We start from the raw sequence: 21,761 nt of genomic DNA, 5'->3' as shown, positions 1-21,761 counted from the left end.
GTCAGTAGTACAGTACTTTGCCCTCCCGAGAAATCACAGAAACGAGCAAGGAGATGTCACCAACAAGTTCAGTTACCTTTTACTTGATTCGCCGTTTAATGCTCTGTTAATTATTGTGAACAAGTTACAACTTTGTTTCACATATAACTTAAAGTTAGCATTCCTGATATTTTCTCGCATTTCCAACAGCAGTTACTGATGCTGTTGAAGTCTTCGGAAGCACATTATTGTGGGCGTAACTGAAAATATTGATTTCCTATCTCTGGTTTTCTAAGCGAAGCAGATCTTCTGGTTTTCATACCGCCGTGTCTTCTAGGCTCAGGAGGCTGAGAATTCGTACAACAGTTAGGAATTTTATGTTATTTAGTCTCCTAAAGAAACTTCAGCCACGCTACAGGGTAGAGACAGGGGTTAAATTCAATACTTTCCAGGTAGCAGGATGCAATATAACATTTACACATGCACACATAAAAACTCCAGCAAAGATGGGGGTTTACATGATAGGTATTCAGCCTATCAAAAACCGAAGCGAAACTCAGATTTTTGAGGGGTGTTGTACAAGTGCACATTGATGAATACACAAGTTGTCTTGTACACTGTAAGCATAGTCACAGCATCTGATAACGTGTAACAGAGCGATGTTGTGTTGATCGACTCTAGTAATACGGATACTGCGAAGTTTAAAATGCAAGGTAAATCGATCAATTTATATTTTTTGTGCTGTTGTTCCACACCAAGGGATTCAAACACAACGGCTTGCACTGACAGGTCGTAACGAGTACACAATGGCGGGAATACATGGAGTCCGTTAGCATTCATAAAAGCAGTTAACACAAATCACCAAATTGTTAACTATGGCATAGCTGATGACCATCTATATCATTAAATCATACAGCAGGAAATTAAACCACATTAGAATCGCTCTCGTACTACGTACCATGTGAACTAGTGCTACACGCAAGTCCAATCCTCACATATAAAGAAAGAAATAGAAACCCAACGAAAATTCTCACAGAAGGGCATATTAGATCTCATAGAGTCACTGAATCACGGAATACACTTTCACACTCTCAGATACTTCAACTGGGCTCAGAATAGATATCCCACGCCCATGTCATTGGTGCAGTAGTTCCAACACAAGTTATGAAGAAATTGCAGAAAAGCTATAAAATAACACAGTGAATGTATTGTGCCCAGGCTTCTATCTTCTTCTCAACATACATTTAAGATTATTAAGCATCAGCACAACTTCGAATTTCTAGTTGTTGATCTGCACTCATGGAACTGGTGGGAATGTTTCGTCACGATCATGATAGAAAGAAATGAATATAAAATTACGTTTATCCCACAAAACTTTACTAACCAAGCAAAAGCTTGATACATTGTCTCAGATCAACAGATTTTAATAACAATTATTGCTCCAAGAGAGTCCATTGCTGACGGTGAAGTCCCGTACTCAGCGTTCACAATCACAGTTTAACTATTATTTTATACCAAGATACCAACGCCCTTGCTGCAGTGGTAACACCGGTTCTGATCACTGAAGTTAAGTGCTGTTGGATTTTGCCAGATATTGGATGGGTGATGTACGTCTCTAGCATTTGTAGACTTGGATAAAGCTTGTGACTATGTTGACTGGAATACTCTCTCTCAAACTCTGAAGGTGGCAGGGGTACAATACAGAGAGCGAAAGGCTATTTACAACTTGTACAGAAACCAGATGGCAGTTATAAGAGTCGAGGTGTAAGAAAGGGAAGCAGTGGTTGGGAAGGCAGTGAGACAGGGCTGTAGCCCATCCCCAATGTTATTCAATCTCTATATTGAGCAAGCAGTAAAGGAAACAAAAGAAAAATTCGGAGTAGGTATTAAAACCCATGGAGGAGAAATAAAAAATTTGAGGTTCCCCGTAGACATAGTAATTCTGTCACAGACAGCAAAGGACTTGGAAGAGCAGTTGAACGGAATGGACAGTGTCTTGAAAGGGGGATATAAGATGAACATTAACAAAAGCATGTAGTCCTATTAAGTCGGGTGATGCTGAGGGAATTAGATTATAAAATAACACACTTAAAGTAGTGACGAAGTTTTGCTATTTGGGGAACAAAATAACTGATGATGGCCGAAGTAGAGAGGATATAAAATGTAGACTGGTAACGGCAAGGAAGTCGTTTCTTAAGAAGAGAAATTTGTTAACATCGAATATTGATTTAAGTGCCAGCAATTCGTTTCTGAAAGTATTTGTATGGAGTGTAGCCATGTATAGAAGTGAAACGTGGACGATAAATAGCTTAGACAAGAAGAGAATAGAAGCTTTCGAAATGTGGTGCTGCAGAAGAATGCTGAAGATTAGATGGGTAGATCACATAACTAATGAGGAAGTATTGAATAGGATTGGGGGGAAAAGAAGTTTGTGGCACAACTTGACCAGAAGAAGGGATCGGTTGGTAGGACATGTTCTGAGACATCGAGGGATCACCAATTTAGTATTTGAAGGCAGCGTGGAGGGTAAAAATCGTAGAGGGAGACCAAGAGATGAATACACTAAACTGATACTGAAGGATGTAGTTTGCAGTAGGTACTGGGAGATGAAGAAGCTTGAACAGGATAGAGTAGCATGGAGAGCTGCAACAAACCAGTCTCAGGACTGAAGACCACAACAACAACATGTACGTGGTTCTATGTGCTGTTGGCAAGTGCGAAGGACTCATCTGTTGGGAGGTCAGTTGAGGATCTATTAGATCGCAAAGTAGTGGCTCGGATCACAAACGCTGACAACGTCTGGGACAGCAGTTTGCTGACCACGTGCCCTCTATATTCGCATACAATGAGGCCTGTCGACTGAGGATTACACGGTGGTCCATCGTACGTTGGGGCTTCCAAGACCTGTTGAAACGGAGTTATACGAACAATAATACTTCAACTGCCTTTTACACTTCCCTGAGTAAACTGACTTGAAATGACACTTCACAAACGTTATCCATGATGAAATAAGTCTTTGGTATGCTTTTTATCCACCGTATTATACTTTCATCACGTTATACTTCGACAAACTCAACAACACACTATCAATGGTTGGTCCCTCACCTTTATCCTGTCCAATTAAAATATCACACAATCAAGCATCCATACCCGAAGGCCATATTTCATGAGCCTTAAAAACATGAAATTTATCGATATGCCACAAACGCTCACGACAATCAATCAGGTTCTACTCTAACATCACTCAACATGTAAATGTTCAGATGTAGCATATTCACAGTACCACATCACTGTCGATTTGGAAATGGCGTATGGGCTGTCTTTCATTGTAATGAGATTCCCAGACATATTTTTCGTCTACATTACGTGGAATAGAACTACAATGTTCAAATCATCTCAACTGCACCTTCATTTGCTGCTGTTGTTGTTGTTGTTGTTGTTGTTGTGGTCTTCAGTCCTGAGACTGGTTTGATGCAGCTCTCTATGCTACTCTATCCTGTGCAAGGTTCTTCGTCTCCCAGTACCTACGGCAACCTCCATCCTCCAGTATCTGTTTAGTGTATTCATCTCTTGGTCTCCCTCTACGATTTTTACACTCCATGCTGTCCTCCAATACTAAATTTGTGATCCCTTGATGCCTCAGAACATGTCCTACCAACGGGTCCCTTCCTCTTGTCAAGTTGTGCCACAAACACCTCCCCTATTCTGTTCAAACCCTCCTCATTACTTACATGATCTACCCATCTAATCTTCGGCATTCTTCTGTAGCAACACATTTCAAAAGCCTCTATTCTCTTCTTGTCCAAACTATTTATCGTCCATGTTTCACTTCCGTACATGGCTACACTCCATACAAATACTTTCAGAAACGACTTCCAGACAAATTTTTACTCGATGTCAGCAAATTTCGCTTCTTCAGAAACGCTTTCCTTGCCATTGCATCATTAGTTATTTTGCTCCCCAAATAGCAAAACTCATTTGCTACTTTAAGTGTCTTATTTCCTAATCTTTCTCTCAGAATCACACGACTTAATTCGACTACATTCCATTATCCTCGTTTGCTTTTATTGATGTTAATTTTTTATCCTCGTTTCAAGACACTGTCCATTCTGTTCAAGTGCTGTTCCAAGTCCTTTGCTGTCTCTGGCAGAGTTACAATATCATCGGGGAGCCTCAAAGTTTTTATTACTTCTCCATGGATTTTAATACCTATTCCCAATTTTTCTTTTATGTCCTTTACTGCTTGCTCAATATACAGATTGAATAACATCGGGGAGAGGCTACAACACTGTCTCACTCCCTTCCCAACCAATGCTTCCCTTTCATGCCTCTCGACTCATATAAGTGCCATCTGGTCTCTGTACAAATTTTAAACAGTCTTTCGCTCCCTGTATTTTATCCCTGTCACCTTTAGAATTTGAAAGAGAGTATTCCAGGCAACATTGTCAAAAGCTTTCTCTAAGACTACAAATGCTAGAAACGTAGGTTTGCCTTTCCTTAATCTTTCTTCTAACATAAGTCACACGGTCAGTATTGTCTCACGTGTTCCAATATTTCTACAGAATCCAAACTGATCTTCCCCGAGGTCGGCTTCTACCAGTTTTTTCATTATTCTATAAAGAATTCGTGTTAGTATTTTGTAGCTGTGACGTATTAAACTGGTAGTTCGGTAATTTTCACATCTGTCAACACATGCTTTCTTTGGGACAGGAATTATTATATTCTTCTTGAAGTCTGAGGGTACTTCGCCTGTCTCATACATCTTGCTCACCAGATGGTAGAGTATTGTCAGGACTGGCTCTCCCAAGGCCGTCAGTAGTTCTAATGGAATGTTGTCTACTCCCCGCGCCTTGTTTCGACTCAGTTCTTTCAGTGCTCTGTCAAACTCTTCGCGCAGTATCGTATCTCCCATTTCATCTTCATCTACATCCTCTTCCATTTCCATAATATTGTCCTCAAGTACATCGCCCTTGTATGGACCCTCTATATACTCCTTCCACCTCTCTGCTTTCTCTTCTTTGCTTAGAACCGTGTTTCCATCTGAGCTCTTGATATTCATACAAGTGGTTCTCTTGTCTGCAAAGGTCTCTTTAATTTGCCTGTAGACAGTATCTGTCTCACCCCTAGTGACATGTGCCTCTACATCCTTACATTTGTCCTCTGGCCATCCCTGCTTAGCCATTTTGCACTTCCTGTCGATCTCAGTTTTGAGACGTTTGTATTCCTTTTTGCCTGGTTCATTTACTGCATTTTTATATTTTTTCCTTTCGTCAATTAAATTCAATATTTCTTCTGTTACAAAAGGATTTCTACTTGCCCCCGTCTTTTTACCTACTTGATCCTCTGCTGCCTTCACTACTTCATCCCTCAAGACTACCCATTTTTCTTCTACAGTATATCTTTCTCCCACTTCTATCAACTGTTCCCTTATGATCTCCCTCCGGTTTAGACAGTTTATCCAAATCCCATCTCCTTAAATTCCCCTCTTTTTGAAGTTTCTTCAGTTTTAATCTACAGTTCATAACCAACAGATTGTGGTCAGAGTACACATCTGCCCCTGAAAATGTCTTACAATTAAAAACCTGGTCCCTAAATCTCTGTCTTACCATTATATAATGTATCTGATACCTTCTAGCATCTCCAGGATTATTCCACGTACACAACCTTCTTTTATGACTCTTGAACCAGGTGTTAGCTATAATTAAGTTATTCTCTGTGCAAAATTTTACCAGACAGCTTCCTCTTTCATTTTTTACCCCCAATCCATATTCACCTACTATGTTTCCAGCTCTCCCTTTTCCTACTCTCTATTTCCAGTCACTTATGGCTTTTAAATTTTCGACTCCCTTCCATATCTGAATAATTTCTTTTATCTCATCATACATTTCATCAATTTCTTCATCATCTGCAGAGCTAATTGTCATATAAGCTTGTACTACTGTAGTAGGCGTGGGCTATGTGTCTATCTTGGTCACAATAATGCGTTCACTATGCTGTTTGTAGTAGCTTACACGCGCTCCTACTTTTTATTCATTATTAAACCTGCTCCTGCATTAACTACTTTTGATTTTGTATTTATAACTCTGTATTCACCTGACTAAAAGTCTTGTTCCTCCTGCTACCGAACATCATTAATTCCCACTATATCTAACTTAAACCTATAATTTTTTTTTTTAATTTTCTGACCTACGTCCCCGATTAAGGGATCCAACTTTGCACGCTACGATCCATAGAACGGATAATCTTCATTTACACAAGCGAAATTACCAAAGAAAAACAGAAAAAAATTACAGCATCATACATAATCACAGCAAACTCATTCGAAAAGACAGATACAAATGCTTCAATATGTACACATCTTACCTAGTATGTAAACATATATAAAATTCCAGTAATATAAGACAACTAGGTAACAAATTACTGATTTTAAAATTCCAAGGACGCACCAAATATTCATTTGTACCCTGTGTTCTATGTCAAGAACGAAATATGGCAACATATATATCAAAAATTTAACCTTCCTTATAGGTATTACTTCGAAATTATCTTCAAAGGGAAAAACCTACTAAAAATCTGATGTAACATCTTCCATGTGAATTAGAGGGCAACAAAGACACTTAAGTTTTGAAATATTTAAATTACTAAGCAACAGATCCGACTGATTCGAACAAATAATAATTTATAACTCTAGCTGGAATTAATCTATTCAGACAATTCTTAGCGAAGTTAGTCTGTCAAACAAACAACATATGTGTGAATCAGTACACGCTCTACATTTAGGTGAATTCAGTGCATAATGATTAATACATAACACTATTAGATTTAATTTAGCGGATGAAGTATAATCGAAAATACTCTTACCTTGCACCAAGTTTAATCAACTATCGTATTAGTAATGTAGGATCAATTTATCTGTGTAGATCGATAAAGTGACCAATCAGGACTAATAAGCATACAATCAAAGGAATAAAAGAGTAAACACGTTTCCACCAACACTTACATGAAATGGTTGAACACTTGAGAAAACCAAGTAATAATGTCCTTCTCTAGCAATACAATTACTCTAAAATATCTTCCAAAAGAGATGATTTCATTTTATGAGAGAAATGTCATACACCGACAACGAACGTTATTTTATACAAATGAAACACTCATAACACATTTCCTAATACCAAATCGTCACACAAAATTCATTGCCACACTTACTCACTGCCTAGTGGCAAGGCCTGGGAAAGCATTCTTGCTCAATATTTTTTACAGTCAACCTATTTTTAAGTAAACAGATGCTGTCCGTAATTAGATGCTATTACCAGTTCCAAGTAATATCACGTCAGTTCATAGAACCATAACTTCTCTTGTACCAGGTACACTACGGCTCAAAGCGGCATATCTGCATGCCAGTCAAGTTTCTGCTCAAGTTTCATGTCACTCCTTGTGATGACCTCAACCCACAGGAAAAATAATATCAAAATCTGAACTGTGATGCCATCCAAAATGCTAGTTGGAAAACCACACTCTTTGTTATACACTCCTGGAAATGGAAAAAAGAACACATTGACACCGGTGTGTCAGACCCACCATACTTGCTCCGGACACTGCGAGAGGGCTGTACAAGCAATGATCACACGCACGGCACAGTGGACACACCAGGAACCGCGGTGTTGGCCGTCGAATGGCGCTAGCTGCGCAGCATTTCTGCACCGCCGCCGTCAGTGTCAGCCAGTTTGCCGTGGCATACCGAGCTCCATCGCAGTCTTAACACTGGTAGCATGCCACGACAGCGTGGACGTGAACCGTATGTGCAGTTGACGGACTTTGAGCGAGGGTGTATAGTGGGCATGAGGGAGGCCAGGTGGACGTACCGCCGAATTGCTCAACACGTGGGGCGTGAGGTCTCCACAGTACATCGATGTTGTCGCCAGTGGTCGGCGGAAGGTGCACGTGCCCGTCGACCTGGGTCAGGACCGTAGCGACGCACGGATGCACGCCAAGACCGTAGGATCCTACGCAGTGCCGTGGGGGACCGCAACGCCACTTCCCAGCAAATTAGGGACACTGTTGCTCCTGGGGTATCGGCGAGGACCATTCGCAACCGTCTCCATGAAGCTGGGCTACGGTCCCGCACACCGTTAGGCCGTCTTCCGCTCACGCCCCAACATCGTGCTCCCGCCTCCAGTGGTGTCGCGACAGGCGTGAATGTAGGGACGAATGGAGACGTGTCGTCTTCAGCGATGAGAGTCGCTTCTGCCTTGGTGCCAATGATGGTCGTATGCGTGTTTGGCGCCGTGCAGGTGAGCGCCACAATCAGGACTGAATACGACCGAGGCACACAGGGCCAACACCCGGCATCATGGTGTGGGAAGCGATCTCCTACACTGGCCGTACACCTCTGGTCATCGTCGAGGGGACACTGAATAGCGCACGGTACATCCAAACCGTCATCGAACCCATCGTTCTACCATTCCTAGACCGGCAAGGGAACTTTCTGTTCCAACAGGACAATGCACGTCCGCATGTATCCCGTGCCACCCAACGTGCTCTAGAAGGTGTACGTCAACTACCCTGGCCAGCAAGATCTCCGGATCTGTCTCCCATTGAGCATGTTTGGGACTGGATGAAGTGTCGTCTCACGAGGTCTGCACGTCCAGCACGAACGCTGGTCCAACTGAGGCGCCAGGTGGAAATGGCATGGCAAGCCGTTCCACAGGACTACATCCAGCATCTCTACGATCGTCTCCATGGGAGAATAGCAGCCTGCATTGCTGCGAAAGGTGGATATACACTGTACTAGTGCCGACATTGTGCATGCTCTGTTGCCTGTGTCTATGTGCCTGTGGTTCTGTCAGTGTGATCATGTGATGTATCTGACCCCAGGAATGTGTCAATAAAGTTTCCCCTTCCTGGGAGAATGAATTCACGGTGTTCTTATTTCAATTTCCAGGAGTGTACTTCTCAATTGGTCACGATCCCACTTTGTTTATGAACTGAAAACTCTAATATTCAAGAGAAACTGCTCTGAAATTAACCTGAACCGACAAAATTGTGTAAATATTCTCTGAAACTTCAAAGACATCTAAGACAATATCTGAAAGGAACTAGAAAAAGTGACAAAATTTCGTGAATCACACACAATATTGTTAACAATCGCATGAACACTTGGGTGTTTCACCATACGTCTACCCACTTTTGAGTATAACCAGTGTCTCTTAATGCCACGACTCGTAGCAATACAATATCAAAAACTTTTATTACTGGGTAAACAGTCACTATGTGATTTGACAGCTGACATTTATAATTCCCGCTCACGTCAGGAAAAGCACCAATACGGGAGTAGCAGATTTTACCTTATTGGTCAGTACGCAAGCTATTATGGCTGTCGCCGTAATTTTCGCGCGAAGCCATACTTCGCGAAAAAATTCTCTTATTATTCACTGTCATATATACCCTCATAACAATACATTAAACTACATAAAATAACTACAACAATTTTGACATGCAAGGAGAATTAGTTCTAATGAGAGGAAGAAGTTTATATTTACTGGTGTTTCAACAATGACTACCAGGCAACTTTTAATTCACTGATTGTAATTTTATTTTCGTTAGCAGAAAGCAAACAAACGAAACAAAGAATTTAATTAAATAGAGTCTGTAATTCTTAATAGAGAAAGAAAGTTCCTAGGTCAGGGGATAGCGTTCGGCGAAATCTCTTAACATTTTGTTGCATACGAAGCGTTACGTTAGGGAGCACGATGTCGGTGGGTTACGATGCTGAGAGCAGGATACAGGCAGTTCCGATGGTTAATCTTCTCCGGCGAAACGCAAATAAAGTTCAGGCACAGCTGTATCATTAACCCCGTGGTGATTAACAAACCACAAGACGCCAGTTTACGAACGTTGTTGACATGTCCTCTCTTTCAAAGTACAGGACGTAGACATCGCTCGTTTTTTACACTTTATGCACTGTCCGTGACGCTATCGTCCATAATTACACGGTTCGTCACATTCATATAGTCTTAGCCACAAATACACAGTTCATAGAATTGTTGTTGTGTGTGAAGCACACCATAAACAATGTCCACTCAGTTCTCGCATTTAAAACTTCGGCAACGTCACTGAAAGCCATTTATATTGCACAGTTAATTAGTCTTCACTTTCACGGCTTGATAGAATGTGATATACAACAGTTCCACCACCCAAAACCAATACCAGCAAAGTTCATTCGCACAAAAGCACAGTTCGTGTCGGCCACAACAAAGTAATGTTAGCGGCACTTTCACAGTCCGGTTTATTTGCTCTGAAAGTTCGCTGGCGATGGCATTACGTACCGCTGTGGTAAAGAGAATTAACAACGTGATAGTTGGGTATTACTGTCCATACAATTACGTGTGCTTTTCATGAAAGGCAGTACTATTTTTCCCTCGCATCCTTCACAGACAGGCCATCCACCATCCCCTCTACTACGCAACAACATTTCGACTCTCGATATCAATATCGCTGTCCCTGTCTATAGATGTTATATCGTTATCGTAAATTACATAAACCTTTATAAATGTAATTGACTGCATTTTTCACAATTAATGATATTCCAAAAGAGAACTTGGCAAACTTTACCAGAGGTACAAAGCAAGAAACATATTTATCCATTGGCAAACGAAATAATCACAATTACATCTTTACATTTAAAAACAACAGTAGATTGTTACATAATCACAATTAGAAATGCCCAGATGAACAAAAGGAAAAGAATAGAAATCTTAAGAAAATCACGAAAAAATTTTTCTATGCGTAGTTAGCAATGCCTTCACATCCTGCGCGTCATACTGTTTTCACTCTTCATGCTTTCCCGGCGATCTAACGACATCCTGAATTGTCGAATATTCCACCAGATATCGGCGTTGTACTTGCACGATACGTAGGGTAACGTGGCTCGTAACCTTCATCAGGCTTCACCCCTCCGCCGGAGGTTGAAAGCGTTCCCTCTGCGGTCCGTACCCACTCGTTGCGTTCTTCTGCAACGTTAGGCCCAGTTTCCCGTCCATTGCGGTTCTGGCTGATCCCTCTGTTATCCACGCCCACTAGACCAGGTGCTGGTTGACCGTTTTCTGTCTGACGCGTCTGGGTTTCTGTCAGAGGTATCACTCGTTCCCCTGCTGTAGACTTCCGTTCCCTGCGATCTGCTGCAGCGTTGCCGTTCCGTTTTCGGTACGCTGCTCATCTGATGTCCTCTCTGCGGTCCGCGCCTTAGAACCGCCCTGGACGTTCAATCTTCGGTCCACTGCACCTGGAACTCCGGTTGGTGATCGTTTTCTATATCCACGTCTTCTGTTCTCCTAGCCGTGGAGTACTGTAGCTGTCCTCATTGTTCTGTAAGCAATTCCAGAGCAGGATCCCAAGCTGTACTTAGCTAAAGGGTGATCGTATGATGAGATTTGCTTGCATTGTTTGTTAAAGAGCCGTATATTTTCGAGGAGATAAATCCACACCTTCTGTTCTTCTATTCGTGGAGTACTGTAGCTGTCCCCGTTGTTCTTTAAGCAAATCCAAAGCAGGATCCCAGGGTGTACTTAGGTAAAAGGTGATCGTATGATGCCATTTGGTTGCATCGTTTGTTAAAGAGCCGTATTTTTTCGAGGAGATATATCCACGCCTTTTGTTCTTCTATTCGTGGAGTGCTGTAACTCTCCCCGTTGTTCCTTAAACAATTCCAGAACATGATCCCAGGCTGTACTTAGCAAAAAAGGTGATAGTATGATGCCATTTCATGTCATCGTTTGTTAAAAAGTCGTATTTTTTCGAGGAGGTATATCCAAGCCTTCTGTTCTTCTATTCGTGGAATGCTGAATCTGTCCCGGTTGTTGTTTAAGCAATTCCAGAGCAGGACACCAGGCTGTACTTAGCTAAAAGGTGATCGTATAGTGCGATTCGTTTGCATCGTTTGTTAAAGATCCGTATTTTTTCGAGGAGATATATCTATGCCTTCTGTTCTTCTATTCGTGGAGTACTGTAGCTGTTCCCGTTGTCCTTAAAGCAATTCCAGAGCAGGATCCCAGGCAGTACTTAAGTAAAAGGTGATCGTATGATGCGATTTGGTTGCATTGTTTGTTAAAGAGCCGTATATTTTCGAGGAGGTATATCCAAGCCTTCTGTTCTTCTATTCGTGGAGTGCTGTAACTGTCCCCGTTGTTCCTTAAACAATTCCAGAACAAGATCCCAGGCTGTACTTAGATAAAAGGTGATCGTATGATGCGATTTGATTACATCGTTTGTTAAAGAGCCGTATTTTATCGAGTAGATATATCCAAGCCTTCTGTTCTTCTATTCGTGGAGTACTGTAGCTGTTCCCGTTGTTCTTAAAGCAATTCCAGAGCAGGATCCCAGGCAGTACTTAAGTAAAAGGTGATCGTATGATGCGGTTTGTATGCATCGTTTGTTAAAGAGCCGTATTTTTCCGAGGAGATATATCCACGCCATCTGTTCTTCTATTCGTGGAGTACTGTAGCTGTCCCCGTTGTTCTTTAAGCAACTCCAGAGCAGGATGCAAGGCTGTACTGAGGCAAAAGGTGATATTATGATGCCGCTTGTTTGCATCGTTAGTTAAAGAGCCGTATTTTTTCCAGGAGATATATCCAAGCCTTCTGTTCTTCTCTTCGTGGAGTGCTGTAGCTGTCCCCGTTGTTCCTGAAACAATTCCAGAACATGATCACAGGCTGTACTTAGCTAAAAGGTGATAGTATGATACCATTTCATGTCATCGTTTGTTAAAAAGCCGTAATTTTTCGAGGAGGTATATCCAAGCCTTCTGTTCTTCTATTCGTGGAATGCTGAATCTGTCCCGGTTGTTGTTTAAGCAATTCCAGAGCAGGATACCAGGCTGTACTTAGCCAAAAGGTGATCGTATGGTGCGTTTTGTTTGCATCGTTTGTTAAAGAGCCGTATTTTTTCGAGGAGATATATCCACGCCTTCTGTTCTTCTATTCGTGGAGTGCTGTAGCTGTCCCCGTTGTTCCTTACACAATTCCAGAACATGATCCCAGGCTGTACTTAGCTAAAAGGTGATAGTGTGATGCCATTTCATGTCATCGTTTATTAAAAAGCCATATTTTTTCGAGGAGGTATATCCAAGCCTTCTGTTCTTCTATTCGTGGAATGCTGAATGTGTCCCGGTTGTTGTTTAAGCAATTACAGAGCAGGATACCAGGCTGTACTTAGCTAAAAGGTGATCGTATGGTGCGATTTGTTTGCATCGTTTGTTAAAGAGACGTATTTTTTTGAGGAGATATGAATCCACGCCTTCTGTTCTTCTGGTCGTGGAGTGCTGTAGCTGTCCCCGTTGTTTTTTGAACAATTCCATAGCAGTATTCCAGGCTGTACTTACCAAAAATGTGATCGCATGATGGTATTTGTTTGCATCGTTTGTTATAGAGCCGTATATTTTCGAGGAGATATATCCACGCCTTCTGTTCTTCTATTTGTCGAGTGTTGTAGGTTTCCCGTTGTTCTTTAAACAATTCCATAGCAGGATCCCTGGCTGTACTTAGCTAAAATGTGATCGTATGATGCCATTTGGTTGCATCGTTTGTTAAAGAGCCGTATTTTTTCGAGGAGATATATCCACGCTTTCTGTTCTTCTATTCGTGGATTACTGTAGCTGTCCCCGTTGTTCTTTAAACAATTCTAGAGCAGAATCCCAGGCTTCTCTTGGCTGAAAGATGATCGTATGATGCCATTTGATAGCATCGGTTATTATAGAGCGGTATTTTTTCGAGGAGATAAGACTTGCACATACTGTTACCCTTACCATCATTGGTACGCGTTACGAGAGGTTTTTGCACGAAAACTTCATTTTAACTCTTAGTGAACGTGGATGTGTGCAACATGCTCAGCACCCCTCTCACTGTGACAATTAGAAATTGATGAAATTTTGCTTTCTATGTGGTTCTTACCGTCGATGCAGTTAAAAGTGTGTTTTTCGATTATAATATGGTACGACCTTGCCATAGTGAATGGACTTACCTAACGAAACTGTGCCACAACCGTTAACTTCCGAAGTTGTACAGTCATGCAAACGTGACACTATGGATGGTGTAATGCACCACTAAAACCATAATTGTCATATTGGGAATTATCTGTCATTTTATGTGAATCTACATAAACCTCTTCTGAATGATGACCAACAAGTGGCATACATTGTGCTAATGGGATGTGTGTAGAGTAAACGTGGTGGGCTACTCTTTCTAGGCTCAAACTGTCATACAGGAAAAACCTTTTTAGGAAATCTACTACTGGTGGAAATAAGATTACAAGGAAATACAGTAATAATTATTGCCAGCTCTGGTATTGCCGTTACAGTGCTTGTGAATCTACATAGACTTGGAAGCCATCATTGTTTTAACTTATTTCGGGAATGACCTACCTCAGAGTGCAGTACACTTTTTGGTGCGGAGGCGCCAGCAAGATATTGTTACTAATCGCTTATTACACATGCCCATACACAAACCCTCGTCAGCACCTAATGCACAGTTGAACACCTAGTCATTCAGCTGCACGGTCATGGTTGGAGACTCATTTGATGTACAAGCATGTACTCATATGTCTTCAGACGTGTTCCTTCACATAGGGACCCTACATTTGGTAAGTTGAATGCGGTGAGAATTTTAGCGAATAAGTGTCTCATTTGCCATCTTTGGCGTCACACATGGCAGACTCGCTGTGCTGGGCAATCTCCAGTAATCCCAAAGCATAACATGAATCCCTGAACGTGGCACAATCCCTCTATTGATGACGCGGATGTCTTCGTAGCTAAGTGACCACATGCAACAACATGAAAAGGAAGCAATCTTCCAATTCGTTACGGTGTACTATGTACACTCTTCCATACAAATCACTGCACTGGTGCTCTAGACACGCAGGACAGTCATTCACAGTCGGAATGTTTTCCGCTCAACATTCAGATGCAAGACATAAGCACTACTGGATAAGGAGAGGGTATGCTAATGGATCTGTATAACTGAAGGTGAAGAATGCCATTAGTTGTGTGGTGAACTGGCAGCAATGACCTGAGTGGGATCTCTGGAGATGTACACACGTTGAACATTCTTAGATGTGGCACCCAGAGGAAACAATAATGCATGGGAAACCCCGGTGTTTGCCATAGAACTACAATACTGCTTATGTACACGATAAGTCAGGTAAGATGAACACTCCTTTCATTTAGTGAACGGTTACACATAGCTAACCGCGGTTTTTGGGCAATATTAGACCACTGACTTGGAAAAGGCTGGGTGATACTGGAAGATTTGTTCGATTACATCATTGTCAGATAGGCATCAGATACTAGGTTGTAAGGCGTACCCAGTAGCATGTAGAGATTCAGATCAAAATACAGTTATGAGGAAGAGTATGCTACAGTTTAAGAGATTATCCTGGAAAGACCAATACGGATAGAAGTGGGAAACGAAAGTACCAAGGAATGACGAGATTCGCTTGGATTCGTCTACGGCTATAGATATATCAATAAGGAATAGCTCAGTATGCGGTACAGTTCAAGAGGAATGGACATCCGCAGCTCGTGGTCGTGCGGCAGCGTTCTCGCTTCCCACGCCCGGGTTCCCGGGTTCGTTTCCCGGACGGGTCAGGGATTTTCTTCACCTCGTGATGACCGGGAGTTGTGTGATGTCCTTAGGTTAGTAAGGTTTAAGTGGTTCCACGTTCTAGGGGACTGATGACCATAGATGTTAAGTCCCATAGTGCTCAGAGCCATTTGAACCATTTTTGAACATCTCTATAAAGGGCCATTAGAGAAGATGGAAAGTAAAACGTAAGTACAAAGGAGGTAACTGCGGAGAAACCATGGATAACAGAAGAAATACTACGGTTAATCGATGGAAGGAGGAAGTAAAACAGTGTTCAGAAATAGAGAAATAAAAGTCGCCGAGGAATTAATGCAACGTGAATTCCACTGTTAAGTTCTGAGGAGAGAGCGGATAGGTGGAAAGAATAAACTGGAAGCCCCAAGGGGGGGGGGGGGGGTGAGATTTGTCTGATGTGATAGTACAAGAAACAGTAGTCGATTTAGAAGAGATAGGAGATCCAGTACTAGAATCAGAATTTAAAACAACTTGGGGTACTTAAGATCAAATAAGGCTAAAGGGATGGATAACATTCCATCTGAATTTCTAAAATCATGGGGGAAGTGGTAAGGTACTCACTTTGGTGTGAGGAATGTATGAGTCTGGGGACATACCATCTGACTTCAGGAAAAATATCATCCATACAATTCCGAAGATTGCAAGAGCTGACAAGATCGAGAATTATAGCACAATCGTGCATCCAAGTTGCTGACAAGAATAATGTACAGAAGAACGGAAAAGGGAATTGGGGATGTGCTAGATGACTACAAGTTTGGCTTTAGAAAAGGTAAAGGCACGAGGGAGGCAATACTGACGTTAAGGTTGATAACAGAAGCAAGTCTAAAGAAAAATAAAACTTGTTCATACGATTTGTCGACCTGGATAAAAGCATTCGACAGGTACAAGATGTTCGGAATTTTGAGAAAAATAGGGGTAAGCTATACGGGGAGATGGGTGATATACAATATGTTCAAGAGCAAAGAGGGAATAACAAGAGTGGACGACGAAGAACGAAAGGCTGTAAGAAAGGGATGCAGTCTTCTGTCCCTACTGTTCAATCTGTACATCAAAGAAGCAGTGATGGAAATAAAAGAAAGATTCATTAGTGCAATTAAAATTCAGCGTGAAAGAATGTCAATGATACGATTCGCAGATGACATTGCTATCCTCAGTGAATGTGAAGAAGAATTGCACCATCTGCTGAATGGAATGAACCGTCTAATGAGCGCAGAATATGGATTGAAAGTAAATCGAAAAAAGACGAAAGTAATGAGCAGTAGCAGAAATGAGAGCAGCGAGAAAGTTAACATCAGGATTGATGGTCATGAAATATATGAATTTAAGGAATTATGCAACATAGGCAGTAAAATAATGACGGGCGGAGTGAGGAGCACATCAGAAGCACACTAGCATTGGCAAAAACAGCAATCCTGGCCAAGAGAAGTCTACTGGTATGAAACATAGGCCTTAATGTGAGGAACAAATTTCTGAGAATGCATATCTGGAGTGCTGTACGATAGTGAAACACGGACTGTGGGAAAATCGAAACACAAAAGAATCGAAGCATTTGAGATGTGGTGCTATAGAAGAATGTTGAAAATTAGGTGGACTGATAAAGTGAGGAATGAGGAAAGGAAAGGTATATGTGCAAAACGCTGATAAGGTGAAGGGACAGTACGATAGGACGTGTATTAAGACATAAGGGAGTGGAGGGAATGACTTGCGTGGTATTAGAGGGAGCTGTAGAGCGGAAAAACTGCAGAGGAAGACGGAGCCTAGAATACTTCCAGTAAACAATTGAGGACGTAGGTTGCAAGTGCTGAAGAGGTTGACACTGGAGAGAAATTCGTGGCAGGGCGAACCAAACCAGTCAGACAACTGATGACCCCCGCCCCCCAACCTCCCCCCCCCCCCCCCAAAAAAAAAGACAACTGAGGAGCCTGCGTGTTTTTGTTTTGTTATTATTTTTAGTGCTGGTGTCAACTGCGATATTCTTTTTCTTCTTGTTGTTTATCGAACTCTTATAACGGCATTCGGTAGCTGTTGAGAAGACAATTAGAGTGACAGAGCGTTGACGCTGAAACCTATAAGAAAAAACTGGGATGTGAGAGCACGGTGGGCAGAAACGACACTTTCGGTGTAAACTCTGCCAAGCAGGCGGCTCCGACCAGGCCGCGCAGTCTTATACTGTTAGATAGGCCTGCGCCACAAGAATAAAGCTTTATTGTCCCTTGAACCGACTTACGACCTAGATCCAGGTTCACCTATGAATCCTGTAAATTGAAATAAGACATAGGCTAGAAACGAGAGTGTCGCAAATTGCTGAGGAAAACTGTTTCACATTTGTGTATCCTCCTAGATAAATGTGAGCTGAAAAGAGAAATCAACTGTTTATTTCTTCCAAAATAAATGGGTATTATATACGCTGAAAAAAGCAACTGCTAAGTTAAATATCTAAATGTTAGAAGGAAGATTTTGACCTCTTTTTTCCTGCATGTAGCTGTGTGCTTCTTAAACTACATGCGGTCGGACAACTGTTTCTGCCGGCCGGGGTGGCGGAGCGGTTCTAGGCGCTGCAGTCTGGAACCGCGTGACGGCTACAGTCGCAGGTTCGAATCCTGCCTCGGGCATGGATGTGTGTGATGTCCTTAGGTTAGTTAGGTTCAAGTAGTTCTAAGTTCTAGATGACTGATGACTGCAGAAATTAAGTCCCATAGTGCACAGAGCTATTTGAACCATTTGAACAACTGTTTCTGCCCACTCTAAATTATATAATAAGGGATACATCACTGAACAAAACTTTCATTAAAATATTTTGGTGAGGAGCTGTATGTCGCAAAACAAATATTCTTCCTAACGAAATATCGCTGCATGCTGAAAGTAAGCGCCTAATGAGAGTCTTACCAGCTGTGTGTAATACATCCTGTCGACCTATTTGACACTGCAGTGCAATGTGGTACACACGTAACTGAAATGAATAAATTACTAACAATGATTTAATTAACGACCCAAATCACACAAAGTAAATTTTGTCTTAAGAAAAAAAAGCTTTATCCTTTATGTAAGCATGAGTTCAAACTGTTGATCATGAAATGAAAGACACATTTGCAATCGCCGTTCGAAATAATGATTAACAGCTGTAATTACAGTGAATGATGTGGTAGAGCATGCGATTCGACGACACGTATCGTATGACGTAGTTGGAGCTTCGTCATAGACTGCATCTTTGAGGGCTCGCCGAAGAAACAGAGAAAGGGGACTCAAGTCGGGGGAACTCACAGGCCATTTGACAACAGAATTTCGTCCCATACAACCTCCATGGAAGTTCTCATGTGTTACAACTTGAGACAAGTGAGCTAGACAATCGTCTGGCACCCACATGCAGTGTAGAATATTCAACGGTACCTCTTCTATTAGAACCGGCAGAATGTTCGTCATAAGCCGTGCGTACGAATGTCCATTTAGAACGCCTGAGATAAATTAAAGTCCCACAGTGTAATATGCTATGATGCCACACCATACCTTTACGTTCCAAGGCCGTTGATGTAGCATCTGACAGACGTTGTGTGGACTTTCTGGTGCCCAGTAGTGCAAGTTATGCAAATTTACATTAGCATGGTAGGTAAACGTTGCTTCATCGCTGGAGAACACACGTTGGAAGAAACGTAGGGTCGTCTCTCAGTTGCTGAAGGGCAAACCGACAAAATTCTGAAAATCTTGTTCGACGTTCGAAGTCATAGACGTCGAGTGAGTGATGTGACCGATGCTAGGTGCGGAAATTCTGCCGACAGGATGCCAATGACACCCGACTGGCTGATTCCTCATTCCTTGGCAATACGTCGTACCATTCTTTCTGCGGATACATTATCGCCGTGGCCAGAATATTTTCTTCGTCTTCTCTGTCAGTTGCTGTCATCTTTCTTGTCCTATTTTTGACGTTCAAGCAGCTCGTATTCACCAGGGCATCGGGCAGTGGAGATCCGGATCGACAGCGGATGTAATCAATACTAGCTGGACGGATTTTGATTACTAACGACAGTAAGTTAAACAAGTGTGATAATCAACGTTTTTACTAGTCAAACGTGTGCATCCAGCAGTGACTGTGACAAATACGTTTCCTCTTATTAATACTGTAGCGGTTCCAGTTGTTCTTAAAGCAATTCCAAAGCAGGATCCCAGGCTGTACTTACGTAAAAGGTGATCGTATGATGCGATTTGTTTGCATCGTTTGTTAAAGAGCCATATATTTTCGAGGAGATATATCCATGCCTTCTGTTCTTCTATTCGTGGAGTACTCTAGCTGTCCCCGTTGTTCTTTAAGCAAGTCCAGAGAAGGATCCCAGGCTGTACTTAGCTAAAAGGTGATCGTATGATGCCATTTCTTTGCATCGTTTGTTAAAGAGCCGTATTTTTTCGAGGAGATACAAATCCACGCCTTCAGTTCTTCTATTCTTGGAGTGCAGTAGCTGTCCCCGTTGTTCCTTAAACAATTCTAGAGCATGATCCCAGGCTGTACTTAGCTAAAAGGTGATCGTATGATGCCATTTCATGTCATCGTTTATTAAAGAGCCATGTTTTTTCGAGGAGGTATATCGAAGCCTTCTGTTCTTGTATTCGTGGAATGCCATATCTGTCCCCGTTGTTCTTTAAGCAAGTCCAGAGCAGGATCCCAGGCTGTACTTAGCTAAAAGGTGATCGTATGATGCCATTTCTTTGCATCGTTTGTTAAAGAGCCGTATTTTTTCGAGGAAATACAAATCCACGTCTTCTGTTCTTCTATTCGTGGAGTGCTGTAGCTGTCCCGGTAGTTGTTTAAGCAATTCCAGAGCAGGATACCAGGCTGTACTTGGCTGAAAGATGATCGTATGATGCGATTTGATGGCATCGGTTATTTTAGAGCGGTATTTTTTCGAGGAGATAAGACTTGCACATACTGTTACCCTTATCATCATTGCTACGCGTTACGAGAGGTTTTTGCACTAAAACTTCATTTTAACTCTTAGTGAACGTGGTTGTGTAAGTAGGGTCGTTTTTATTCAATATGGAAACCCGTCCGTACATGTTCAGGCAGTGATGTGGCTAATGAAGAGGCATTGCGGAAATGCTAGACATGTCAGCTGTCGATTCCTTACGGCATGACGTCCTGATCTTAATTCGTGTACCTTCTGCATATGGAGTTATTTGAAAGATGTTGTCTTTATTGCTGTCACTACGAACATAGCTGAATTGAAGGTAAGTATTGTGTATCGCACTCTGAACGTGACACTTGAGACGCTGTGACCTGAGTGAAACATGCTGTTTCTCAGATCTAGGTTTGTGGCAGAAAACGGTCGACGTATGTGCAACATGTTCAGCACCACTCTCACTGTGACAATTAGAAATTGATGAAATTTTGCTTTTTATGTGGTTCTTACCGTCGAGGCAGTTAAAACGGGCTTTTTCGCTTGTAATATGGTACGACCTTGCCATGGTGAATGGACTTACCTAACGAAACTGCGCCACAACCGTTGACTTCCGAAGTTGTACAGTCATGCAAACTTGACACTATGGATAGTGTAACGCACAACTAAAACCATAATTGTCATATTGGGAATCATCTGTCATTTTATGTGAATCTACATAAACCTCTTCTGAATGATGACCAACAAGTGGCATACAATGAGCTAATGGGTTGTGTGTAGAGTAAACGTGGTGGGCTACTCTTTCTAGGCTCAAACTGTCATACAGGAAAAACCTTTTTAGGAAATCTACTACTGGTGGAAATAAGATTGCAAGGAAATATAGTAATAATCATTGCCAGCTCTGGTATTGCCGTTACAGTGCTTGTGAATCTACATAGACTTGGAAGTCATCATTGTTTTAACTTATTTCGAGAATGACTTCCCTCAGAGTGCAGTACACTTTTTGGTGCGGAGGCGCCAGCAAGATATTGTTACTAATCGCTTATTACACATGCCCATACACAAACCCTCGTCAGCACCTAATGCACAGTTGAACATCTAGTCATTCAGCTGCACGGTCATGGTTGGAGACTCATTTGATGTACAAGCATGTACTCATATGTCTTCAGACGTGTTCCTTCACATAGGGACCCTACATTTGGTAAGTTGAATGCGGTGAGAATTTTAGCGAATAAGTGTCTCATTTGCCATC

Source organism: Schistocerca gregaria, chromosome 7, assembly GCF_023897955.1.
Source record: "Schistocerca gregaria isolate iqSchGreg1 chromosome 7, iqSchGreg1.2, whole genome shotgun sequence".
Taxonomy (NCBI): domain Eukaryota; kingdom Metazoa; phylum Arthropoda; class Insecta; order Orthoptera; family Acrididae; genus Schistocerca; species Schistocerca gregaria.
The sequence above is the reverse complement of the archived record's forward strand: the minus strand, read 5'-3'. Positions refer to the sequence as shown.